We start from the raw sequence: 12,066 nt of genomic DNA, 5'->3' as shown, positions 1-12,066 counted from the left end.
AAAATTACAAAGATAGGAGAAATGAATGAACTACTGGAAGGGAATGAAGGGTCTATTCAAAAGACAGTTCCTCTTGCTCTTCCTGCTGAAAAGGATTCTGTTACTTCACATACACAGAAAATGCTCTAATTTTTCTCTTCTGCAATATTATGTGCAGAAGAAACAACCAAAAAACAGTTTTGATGGTACTTGAACAGATTTCAAGAAGCCTTGCAGTGTGCTATGAATAGAAACACATTTGTTAACTGAGGGAGAGGAACAAGGCATTTTTTCTTTGCCAAACCCAGATGAAATGTAACCAAATTGCTGGACTGGTGAGATTACATCCTCTCCTCCTTCCTTGCTCCCAGGGACAATGGAAACTTTCTTCTAGTGTAAAAGCTTTTTTTTTGGCTGAAATAATTATGAAAGATGCTATTATTTTTTAAATCCACCACAAAAAGAAGATTTTATTAAAAAACTTTAAATTGTGATATTATGATAGGATTGTGCTTTTAATTCCTGTGAATGCTTAAGGAATTGACCTGGAATTGTCCCTTCAAATAAGGATTTGTTGAACTACATCTTTTGGTTCAGAACACACTAATACTCATTGCATATGCATACTCATTTAGAGAAATAACCATTTAAAACAAAGGGAAGATAATTAATCTAATTTCAACTGGTACATGATCACAGGGCAGTAAGGCTTGGGCTAATTTAATAATTTTGATGAGCTTACATCCAAGATGAATATGCTTTATAAGAAAGAGGAAAGCTGGGTTTCCATCCACAATATTGAATAAATTATTATTCACACATTATTCATCACTGCTGCAAATACACCACATCCTTCCTGTGCTGTTGAAGTCACCTGCAGCTATCAAAGTCATGTGTTATTATGATATATGGTGCAGTAAGCTGAAAGATTTTCCACATAAATCAAAACAGCTAGAGATTTGCAAGTTAGCCTAGTTTACATCAGGGTCCCAACTTCCAAGAAATAAAATTATAAATATGTCTTTTCACCATCTTGAAATGTACCCTAAAGCAACTGGAGAAAAATAGTTTTCCATTACTGAAGACAAAGTGTGTGGACTGTTGAGTGAGGATGGCAGAAGGCACCTAGGAAGGGGCAGAAGCCTTTTAAAGCATCACTTTGTCATGATCAGTGCCTACCTGTGTATCCTGCAAAGGGCAGATAAGAAAGGCCTGTTGGGCTCCTCGTGTCTCTGAGGAACCTCCTTGTGAAATCACTTCTTGTGTAACTACCTCACCTCATGCAAAAAACCTCATATATGTTTCTTTTCTGCAGAATTGGATCCCAGCATTTTTGCTCAGATAAGTCACTGCCAGATGAATAAAAGGAAGGGCTATTATCCATCTGAGTTGATGGAGCTGACATTTTCTGTGCTGTAGTATCTTCTCTTTCCTTCTCAGGGCTAAGCAAATTACACTGTGAGACTTAACAAGCAAATTATCCAGTCGGGGTATTTATGGGGCTCCCATTAACCCAGGTTTCCCATGCAAGAACTTGAATCACTCCCTTGTAAGTAAGGAATATCCTTAATCTGGTGTCAGTGGGGCTTGGAGAGTGCATCAGCCTGGGTGTCTGCAGCACTATCCCCAAGTCTCTGGGTGTCTGCAGCCCTGCTCTCACCTCTTTGGGTGTCTCCAGCCCTGTCTCAGCTCTTTGGGTGCCTCCAGCCCTGCTCTCAGCTCTCTGGGTACCTCCAGCCCTGCTCTCGCCTCTTTGGGTACCTCCAGCCCTGCTCTCAGCTCTCTGGTGCCTCCAGCCCTGCTCTCAGCTCTCTGGTGCCTCCAGCCCTGCTCTCAGCTCTCTGGTGCCTCCAGCCCTGCTCTCAGCTCTCTGGGTGTCTCCAGCCCTGCTCTCACCTCTTTGGGTGCCTCCAGCCCTGCTCTCAGCTCTCTGAGTGTCTGCAGCCCTGCTCTCAGCTCTCTGGGTACCTCCAGCCCTGCTCTCACCTCTTTGGGTGCCTCCAGCCCTGCTCTCAGCTCTCTGGGTGCCTCCAGCCCTGCTCTCACCTCTCTGGGTGTCTGCAGCCCTGCTCTCAGCTCTCTGGGTGCCTCCAGCCCTGCTCTCAGCTCTCTGGGTGTCTCCAGCCCTGCTCTCACCTCTCTGGGTGTCTGCAGCCCTGCTCTCAGCTCTCAATGTCACCCCAGAGCTCCCCTGTGTGTGGTGGCACGGACCAGCTCTGCCTGGGGGACAGGTTTATGCCCTAGAGTGTTCCTCACATGTGGGGAGCTCCCTTGTTGCTGGACAACAGGGCTCACACAGAATTCCTGTCAGATCCCAGAGGACCTGGGCAGATGACAAAAGAGCAGGATTTAGGATGAGATCCCAGACCTAATAGAAAGGCTTTGCAAAAAAATGGCTTGGGGACAAACCTAGGCAGTGCACCCGGAGTGCCTCTGTCTGGGGATGTATTTGCAAGGCTTGTTAGCAGCTCTGGGTTTGAACACTACCCTGATTGCCCTGAACTTCTGTAGTCTCTTAAATCTTAGACTACAATGTCCAGCCTGAGCCCCTCTAAATGGTGTGTCTCAAAGCCACATTTCAGGCCTGTCACACAAACAGCACTGATGATTTTCTGTCATAAAACAGATAAAACCTGATGCTGAGGTCAGAATTTGGGAGTTACAGGTTGCTTCAAGAAAGATGTTGGGGGCTTCAGCCTGTCAAAACCTGCAGAAAGTACCAAACAAGGATCAGAGATCTTCAGAGATCTTCAGAGATCTTCAGGACACTGCAGAATAGGAAGAGAGGCTCAGAACTGAGACCAAATCACAAATAACCTGTGCAACATTACGACTTGTCCATCTGGGAGCCCACTGGTAAACATTTATCTCTCCTTGTATGAGTTAAGTAGTTTTTTTCTTTTTTAATTAGCTTAATTAATTATTTTTTTAATTGCTTTTTGTTTTTATTCACAACTTTCACTGTATATCTGAAAAAAATGGTTTAGGACTGGTTTCATTTTCTGAAAATATCTTTCCATGAACCAACTATATTATTATGAGATGATAAAATGTTCTGCAAACATCCTTTGGAAAAAAAGATGTGCAAAGTGTTTTATCTATTTCTTTTAAGAAGAATGAAATGAAATGTGTGGATGGACTTTTAACCCCCTTCAGGACTGAAACACTGATGAAGCCATATGGGAAACCTACTCAATAGAATATCTATGGATAAATGAAAGAATTCTGGTTTTGAAGCTTCTTATTCTTAACACTAAATTCCATTTCACAAGGCATACGTACATGCATCTCTAAAGTATTACCCAAAAAAATCCTCTTAACACTGCAATAGCTTTCATCTCTCTGCTTTCTGCAAAGACTAATCTACACCTACAGAAACAAGGGACCTTTTGTTCAGCTCCATTCTTAGGACATTTTTTGTTACATTTTTGCTCTGTAGAAGCATAACAGAGTAAAGGCTAATATGGACCCAAGGAAGCAAATACAAAGGCAGGCTTACATTCAATGTGTGACTCAAACGAGGATTGGATAGGCATGAGGATATTATCCATCTGTAGTTAATACGTTTCTTTCTATGATAATGTGTTTGTGGCTCTGATTATCTGCTTGGGCTGGCCCTAGAATCACAATGAAAGAATAAATTGAATCCAGAGTAACAGTACGATCTAAGTCACATCTATATCAGGAAATTGAGTATTTCCAGGACAAATTTCTGGTACCAAGGTGAGCAAACATAGACTGGCCCCAGATTAAACTGAATTTCTTTCACCTTCGAGGAAAGAAATCATCTCTGCTTTCTGAACCAACAGTGATGCTGGGACCAGTTTGCAGCCCTGCTAACCACCCACCTGCACTGGGACTTGAGCCAGTAGCACTTAACCATGGGACAAAACCACCCCAGGGACTATCCTGGGCTCCCAGGAAGAAATGTCACAATGCAGCATCCAAGGCTGTTCCTGTAACTTGTGTCTCTATATCTGCTTATGCTGGGCTGCTCACCTGTGCCTGGGAAAGGTGCTGAGGACAAAGTTTTGCTGTGTGTGTGTGTGGCACAGACTGATTGTGCCAGCTGGGGAAGATTCCTAGGAGCTTTTTCTTTCCTTCCCACTGCTGTTTCTTTCAGTGCAGTGTGTATTATCTCTCTTATGGTTCTGGCTGCTGTTAGGGTTAAAGATAGTCAGGTAACCCTGAGGAAAGATTATGGGGACCATTGGTATTCAGATTAAAATGCTTCAAGCCAGTACCCTTATCAAGGATTTTTGGTGCACGTTTCCTGCTCATTTTAGTGCCCTTCCAGACAAATGGGGATTTTCCACAGCTCATTTAACAGGATGTATAATTCACTGGTGAGCTACACACCAGCCCATCTGTGCCAGCCCACAGAGCAGAAGGGCTGGGATAGCCCCCAGCTGCAGAGCCCGGCTCAAGGTACAACATCATTCATCTCATTCCCAAGCTCCTGGCTCACATGCCTGGCCTGCCAGCTGACTCAGAGGCTTGCACACATGTGCCCATTAAAACCACAGTAAACTGGTCATCTTCAGCTCATTATAACTTTGTCTCATATGTTTGTTTTTCCTTATGGCTGATCTCTGTTTCAGACCCAGGATCTGCCTGGGGTCAGTGGTCAGTGCTGACAGAGCAGTGACCATCTTCCCCAGAAGATTTATGTGTGGAAATTTGTGTTTGGCTTTTTCAATTGAGCTAGAAAAATTTCATGAATACTTCAGCTATCTTATTCCCAGGTTCTTTTTCCTTCATCTCTGAAATTCAGGTTGCATCCTCTCTTGCTTGGGAATCACTCTGTTTTTTACATGCCACCTCATACAGTGATGTCTTGAACCCAGTCATGTTTCTTGCTGGAACTGCAAGATAAATAATATTTATTTTTTACTCTTTCAGGATTTAGATTTTTGTTATTTGTGACAGATTTTATATTCAGCTGTGACTTTAATAATATTGATGTGTTAAAATTAATAAAACTTTGGAGATGGAATGACTTTGTGCATATCCTGTGTGTCACAGTCGCATGCATCAAATTATTTTTTTAAAACTTAACCTTGGCTTAAGTACATCCTGGATAAAGGTTGTCTCAGAAGCATGTATTCATTCCATGCAGCAGGAGCAGGAAGGAGAAGGTGCTGGCTATTTTCCCAGGTGCAAAACAAATGATGCCATAAGACTCTGCTCCCTTCCAAAGGGGCATTGGTCTTTCTTTCCTTTCAAGTCACTCCCTGCTTGCTTTGACCTTCCTTAAGTGTCTCCTTTTATTGCTCTTTTTTTTCTTTCCAGCTAGAGGATTGTTGGAGTAAAATCTGACCTCAATGATTCATCCAAGGCCACAAAAGAATAGACTCTTTGTGAAAAACCAAAGACAAGAACACTGATCCATATCTCTGTCCCAGTCAGAAGGCAGAGGTCCTTCTGCTTGCTCTGTGTCCAACTTCAGTGGCAAAATTTGGGCCAGTGCATGTTGACATGCATGTCTCCAAAATCCCACATGCACCTGTGTGTTCACATACAGGTACGCAATTATTTCCCTGCTTGCTGGCACACTGCCACTTTCTTCAGGATAATGTTGATGTAAAATCAAAAAGTGGAAACTAGAGCAGCAGAAAACTTTCCTGTTGCGTAGATCCTGCAAATGCCCACAGAAGAACTTTAGTGTGAGGGTGACCAAGAGCTGGAACAGATTGCCCAGAGAAGTTGTGGAGTTTCTCCTTCACTGGAGATATTCCCAAACCATCTGGACACAGTCTTATTCCATGTGCTTCAGGGTGATCCTGCTTGAGCAGGGAGGTTGAGCCAGATGACCCCACTGTGGCTCCTTGCATCCTGACCCATTCTGTGGTTCTGTGGAATGAGCTGAGCTCGTGTGCACTCACAAAGGCTGGGGGCAAGTCAAGGCTGCTAAATTTGTTGAATGGCATTTCAACAGTACCTCTTTCCTCCTCTAATGCAAGATAATGGCTCAAGAAGGACTAAGGCCAGGCTGTCCCATCCCTCTCCTGTTTTCTACAGGGTTCCTTTCTGAAATTCTGATTATTTAAAATAATTTTTCATTTTAGATACTACATGTGTGACATTTGCCCAAGTATGATATAAGTAAGGACCTGACTTATCAGAATGCATTTGGAGCTAACACAAAAATACAGGAATAAAGGACACACTGAGTAAAGGCAAACCTCAATGAAAACTGAGGATGCCCTTGTCAGGCTGCAGCCCACTTCAAGGTTCTGCCCAAGTTAACAGGGCAGAAGGTACAGTGCCCCAAGGCATTAAGCAATGAGCATATTCTGGCTTCAAAAGGACACTTGAAACACTCTAAAAAACCAAGCGGTTCACTTAAAAGATGTGGTTTGAAAGACTAATTCTTCATGCATTAAAGGCAATACTTACAAGCCCCTTAGTTTTTGGCCAAGACATCTAAGAAGTTTCAGATCTGGAGGAAGTGGGAGGGGTAAAGCAGCACCATAGTGGGTGGCTGATTATATCCATGAATTTATACCCCTTGCAGTGTGGATGCTTTTCCCTTAAACCATTGTAGCAAAATGTGATTTATTATTGCGAGGCAGACTGACAGCTCAGTCTGAGAAGTTCTGAAAAGGGACATTTGAAAAGCTTCATTAGAGAAATGATAGGGATGGGCTGTGAGGAGGTTCCTAAGAAAACTTTGTAAGAGATTTTGCTTTCTAATATAAGTCACTATTAAAGTAAATGAGCATGAACTTTGCAAAGAAATGAGGCATTATGCCCCATGAGATTTCATCTACCTGTCACTATGGTCAATGAAAGAACTTTCATTAATCAAAAAAGAGAAATATTTTCATCTAATCGCTGAGGGAACCTGAAGACCCATCATTTTTTCACATTTGGTTTGATTCATATTTTTCTTTTCATCAGGCTTTTCATTACCTGTATGTCTCATTAATGCAGAGGAAACAGTTTCTGTAAAAGATTTTTTTTTTTTTCCTGACAAAAATTAAAGGTCTCCAGCTTGCTGAAAATATGAGGTTTCAAAATTGAGCTTTAGTGCAGTCCTCTCAAGTGCTTTCCTCATCCTCTGCATACCTAACTCAGGCACTGAGGATGTACTCAGAAGAAATACTCAGCATGTCCAGTTGTATCAATGGTAAGCTGTACTCCAGGCACAGGAGGTCTTTGGCTGGTATGTTCAAAAAAATGGGAATGTGGTACTTCCTAAGGGGTACCAGATGAATGTAGCTGCCAGGTTTTATTATCAGTCCTCTGCAGAGGAATAGAGATGTTGAGAGCATGGATTACTGCTTTATTTCCTGGTGTGAGTGTGTGTGTAAGTGTAGTGACAAATGCCATAGAAGAGCAAAAAGAATATTGGCCAGATGGTCACTAACCAAAAATGTGGGGGAAATAACTTTTTGTCAACTTGTTCAATACTTTATAAAGTCACTGAAGGGATTTGTTCCAAAGTAAAAATAGCGTGTTAATTTATCATTGAGGACTGAGTTCACATGTGTACAAACGAGGAGGACAAATGAAAAGAAAACAAGAAAATTATCATCCCTAAATCCTGAGCACTTGAATTTGCAGTCATAATGTTCATTTAGTGCACAATTTTGCATGTTAAAATTCTTGATTATTAAACCAATGGCTTAGAAGAAAATGTGAGTCACAAGAAATTACATAGAAAGAGCTGTATAGAAAATACATTGCTAATAAAACATTTCACTTTCTCAGACGTTAGCAAGGCACTTAGATCTGCGTCTCAGTGTTGACCTGTATTGAACTGTGTATATGTGTCATGAACGATGTGCTGGGACTGCTCAGGAGATCTCCAGAAGGCAAAATGTTACAAAATGAATTAAAAACTTTTCAGACAATGAAAGAACAGACCACAATCTCAAATGCTGCTATAACAAGCAGCAAAGTACTTTTGTATGGTAGCATGAACAATGGAGCCTCAGTCCTGTAAGAATAATAAAAAGGAAGAATGGTTTGTTTCCAACATGAGAGTTTTTTCAAATGCACTCACATTCCAAGAAGAGGTGGGGGAGCAGACATGTTCCTATAAGATGCTCATAAACATTACAATCCATTCTTAAAGGTGCTTAGACTCTCTCAGAATCTGTCCTGGGTTGACAGCTCCCTTGAGAAAAATTGAATAACTCTTTGCTATCTAGAAAATACAATTTAATCACAGTGTAAAAGACATGTCAGCTCTTGTCACTGTCACCCTTCCATCTACAGGCTTTTCACTGGGAATGCAGTAAAGTTCAGCTTTTTTGCCTTTTTGTTCCCCCATCTCTTCTGAGTCTATTTGAAACTTACTCTGTGTAGTTATTCTGTGCTATTTTGAATCAGAAATACTCAGCTCAGCAGCTGGGACCATGTTTGGCACTTGTACAGATTTATGCCACGTATTCCTTTCAAGCAAAACCACAGGACTACAGGCACGAAGATGATAGCAGACAAGGAGCTGACCAGGAGCAGCTATTAGACTGTAACTTGCCATGCTGCTGCAGGAAAAGCACAACACACTGGCTCTTTGGGGATATCACCTTTCAACCTCCCACCCTCTCCTCAAGCCCTTGTACTCATGGACATTAACTTGTGGAGAGGAGTGAAACACAAACATCCCCCTGGGCCCTGCCTGAGCTTTCTGACATACACCAAAGTGCTAGTGGGAAAAAAAAATAATTGTTTCCTCCTTGCACTAGGTTTTAAAATGGAATTTAAGTATGAGATTTGAGAAGATGTAAAGGAACCTACTGTTGAAGGCTATGACAGAGACCTGTGACTGATGATCATCTTTCTTTTGGCTCTCGCATTCTTTGTGGGATGAGGAATTTGGAGCTGGAGCCTTAGCCAGCATATATGTGGGATGACCAAAGGATCCAGAGCTGGTTCAGAACATTTTTGCACTGCTGAATTGTGGACAGGAAGGAGCTTTGAAAGACTGCAAGGATCGAATTCACTCAAGGAAAGCCAAACAAATTTTTTAACTAACAGAAGTTAGAGCTTCCAAGAAAACCACAAAATTGCTATAGTAATAGATTAGAATGACCTCAAAACAAAAAAAATGCTTATGTCATTGAGTCCTCCTTCCTATTCCAGCATAAATTTCTGCATGCAGTTCTAGAAAGACTGGGAGACCTTAATTTTGTCTGTAAAACTAGAGTTTGTGGAAAGATGAGTATTTACAGTGAATTTAGTTTGCAGGCACAAAGCATCATGAGTAACTTCATTAGAGCATGGACATTCCTCTTAAGGTTCAGCCGAATCCTGTACCTACCAATATCTCTGCCAAGCAGTGCAAAAAAAAAAAAAAAAAGCCCAGGGGAAAAAGAAAACAGGGCAAGCATGTATAAGTTCCAGCAAACACTTTCCCAGTCACTGCCTATTTCAGGGAGTTTAAGCCTAATGTGCTTTGTGTATTCATAATCTCTAAAGGATATTTTCCTTGTCCTTGTCCTGTCTCCCCTTAAACCCATCTAAGCTCTTTGCATCTGCATAACACTTTAACTATTACTTGCACAGATCTACCACCCAGTGTTAACAAAACCCACCTGTTTTGAACAGCTCCTAATGTCATTTAGTGGCCCTTAATTCTTCAAATGGAAGCCTATACAAACTTGCCTCATCAACCAGAGGTATTTTCATTAGATTCCCAGTTGCCATCAGAAGCAGAAACTACATATTAGTAGTAATATATGCCACAATGTAGCTGTGTCCTGATGTCTCAGGCTACATTCTGAGCTCTTTTCTCCTTTGTGCTTCTTTTCACATCTTGCTGTACAGCAGGAGAGAAAGGAGTGGAACTGTGTCCTCCTGTGACTGAAATCATGTGCTTCACTCAGTAATGTGTGTGGAGGACAGGGAGAATTTATCTCCCCCTCTTTTTACCGTTCTGTTTACAATCAGCCTACTTGAGTCAGTAGGAGAATTCTGAAAGAGACAGTTTCTTACCACAAAAAGTGACTCCCAAGTAGTCAGAGTTGTGGTTAAACTGCCTCCCACACAGAAAGAGCAGAAAACCAAGCAAGCAAGGAAAACTTCCCTCTAAAAATGTAGCATCTCAATGAACCAGTTATAATGCTGCCAAACACAGATCTGTGGAGCTGGATTGGATTGAACTGCATGTACCCTTAACTAAGCTATGGAGAGTCTTACATTCCTGGGAGGAAACTACCAGCCAGACATTTATCTATGCTGATTATCTGCTCTCTTTTACCACATTACAGTTTGTTAGAAAATTGTTGTCCCAGTTTGTTAGAAAATTTCTCCAGCCCTGCCATTTGCACTCTGATATCCCACTGAAAACCATTATTAGACTGAGCTGCTCAGCTCAAGCACAAGGAAACCACTCTGAAGAGAAACGTGGAGGAACTTGTTGTGCCTGCTCTGGAAGGATCACTGGGAGTGTGAGCTGAAGAGCAGAGAGGCTTTTCTGCCTGCTTCCCTCCTCCTGAGTGACCTTTCAGCCAGAGGAGACAGACAGACAGCTCAGCAATTTGGCACTCAACAGTCTGGAGAGGTGGGTACCCAAACCTACACCTTCTGAGAGAGCAATGTTTGAAGGAAATGAAACAGGGTGGGAAACAGTGGAAGGCAGTCCCAGCTTCCCAGGCTGTGTGACATCACCTGGTCCCTCCTAGCCCTGGGCTGGCTGCAATTTCCATCCCAGCTTGGCTGTTGTAGGAGAATGGCAGCTTCCAGCTCCCCTCGAAGGTGTGGGCATGCAGTTCCACTCCAAGGGAGTTGGAACTGGATGATCTTGAAGGCCCCTTCCAACTCAAACTATTTTGTGATTTTACATCCAGAAGTATCCTCATGCTGTCAAACACAGAATTTCCAGCCCAGACCCGTAAGAAGGTCTGAGCACAATCTTTATGGGCTGCATTTGTCTGTGATGGTAACTGGTGAGTGATCTCCCTGTATTTATCTGACCCCATGAGGTTTCTCCTTTTCCTCCCCTGTCCTATTGAGGCAGAGTCAGTCAGTGAGTGGGAGTTTGGCCCCTCACCAGGGTTAACTGAGCACAAGTCTGTAGGTTTAACTGAGCTTTTCTCAAACCTTTGGAGATGATTGCACCTCAGAAGGTGCTCTCCATCTGAGATGCCTTGCACACTTTAAAAATATCAACATTATATTACTGATGCCAGCAGTTACATTTGATTGAGGCCAACATGAATTGAAAATCATTCTTCAAGAGTTATATTTTCTTGCTTGTGTCAGGCAGCAGACAAATATGAAATGAAAATAAAATGACCAGATTGCTAACAGCCTAAAACTGTGGCAGGAACAGCTTAGAATAGATATACTGAGGAGTGTTTTCACTCTGAAGATAATTGGGTGATGGGCCAGATCAGTGATTTCTAAAGTGGCAAATGAAAACTGGGGGGAAAAAAAGAATATTTGGGGGTATAATTTCTGATAAATAAACACGGAGAAGCTAGTTTTATCTAGGTAGATATTTCCTCCTAATTTGTTCCTGTTTTCCTTACCAATCCATATTCTATGAACAAATATGTTCAGCAAAGGCATCCTGCAATGCCAGAACATTTCCCGCCACACTTTTTGACACGGTTAGCCAAAACAGTGTAGAATTCCATATTTTTTTCAGTTAGGAAAAACTGCTGACTGAGACAGAACCTCTTTTATTTACAGAAACATGCCACAATTTTAGCAATTGTAGTAATTACTTTTGCCAAATTCTCCCCGTCACTCCAGCCCCACCCCATCCTACTCAAGTTGTCTGAGTCACACAGGGATTTTTTTCTCACTTCTGATGCTTTCCTTCTGGCTTTTTTCCTGCACTTGTATTACCTTTTGGCTTCTCAGAGGTCCAAAATCCTTACTGAAAAATAGAGAACTGGCCCTCATTTCTCATGCATGGTTTACAAGTGCCTTAGGGCCAATGCTTTATGTCTCTGCTTGAAGTAAAACTGCTGTCATTGCTGCTAACAAGCTCCATAAGAAAGTGTTATGAAATCTTTAAATCCTTGAAAGAAGAGCAGTGTTTATACATAATCTGTAATATTGCCCTTTCCTTTCCTTTCCTTTCCTTTCCTTTCCTTTCCTTTCCTTTCCTTTCCTTTCCTTTCCTTT

Source organism: Passer domesticus, chromosome 1, assembly GCF_036417665.1.
Source record: "Passer domesticus isolate bPasDom1 chromosome 1, bPasDom1.hap1, whole genome shotgun sequence".
NCBI lineage: Eukaryota > Metazoa > Chordata > Aves > Passeriformes > Passeridae > Passer > Passer domesticus.
This window is presented reverse-complemented; position numbering follows the sequence as displayed.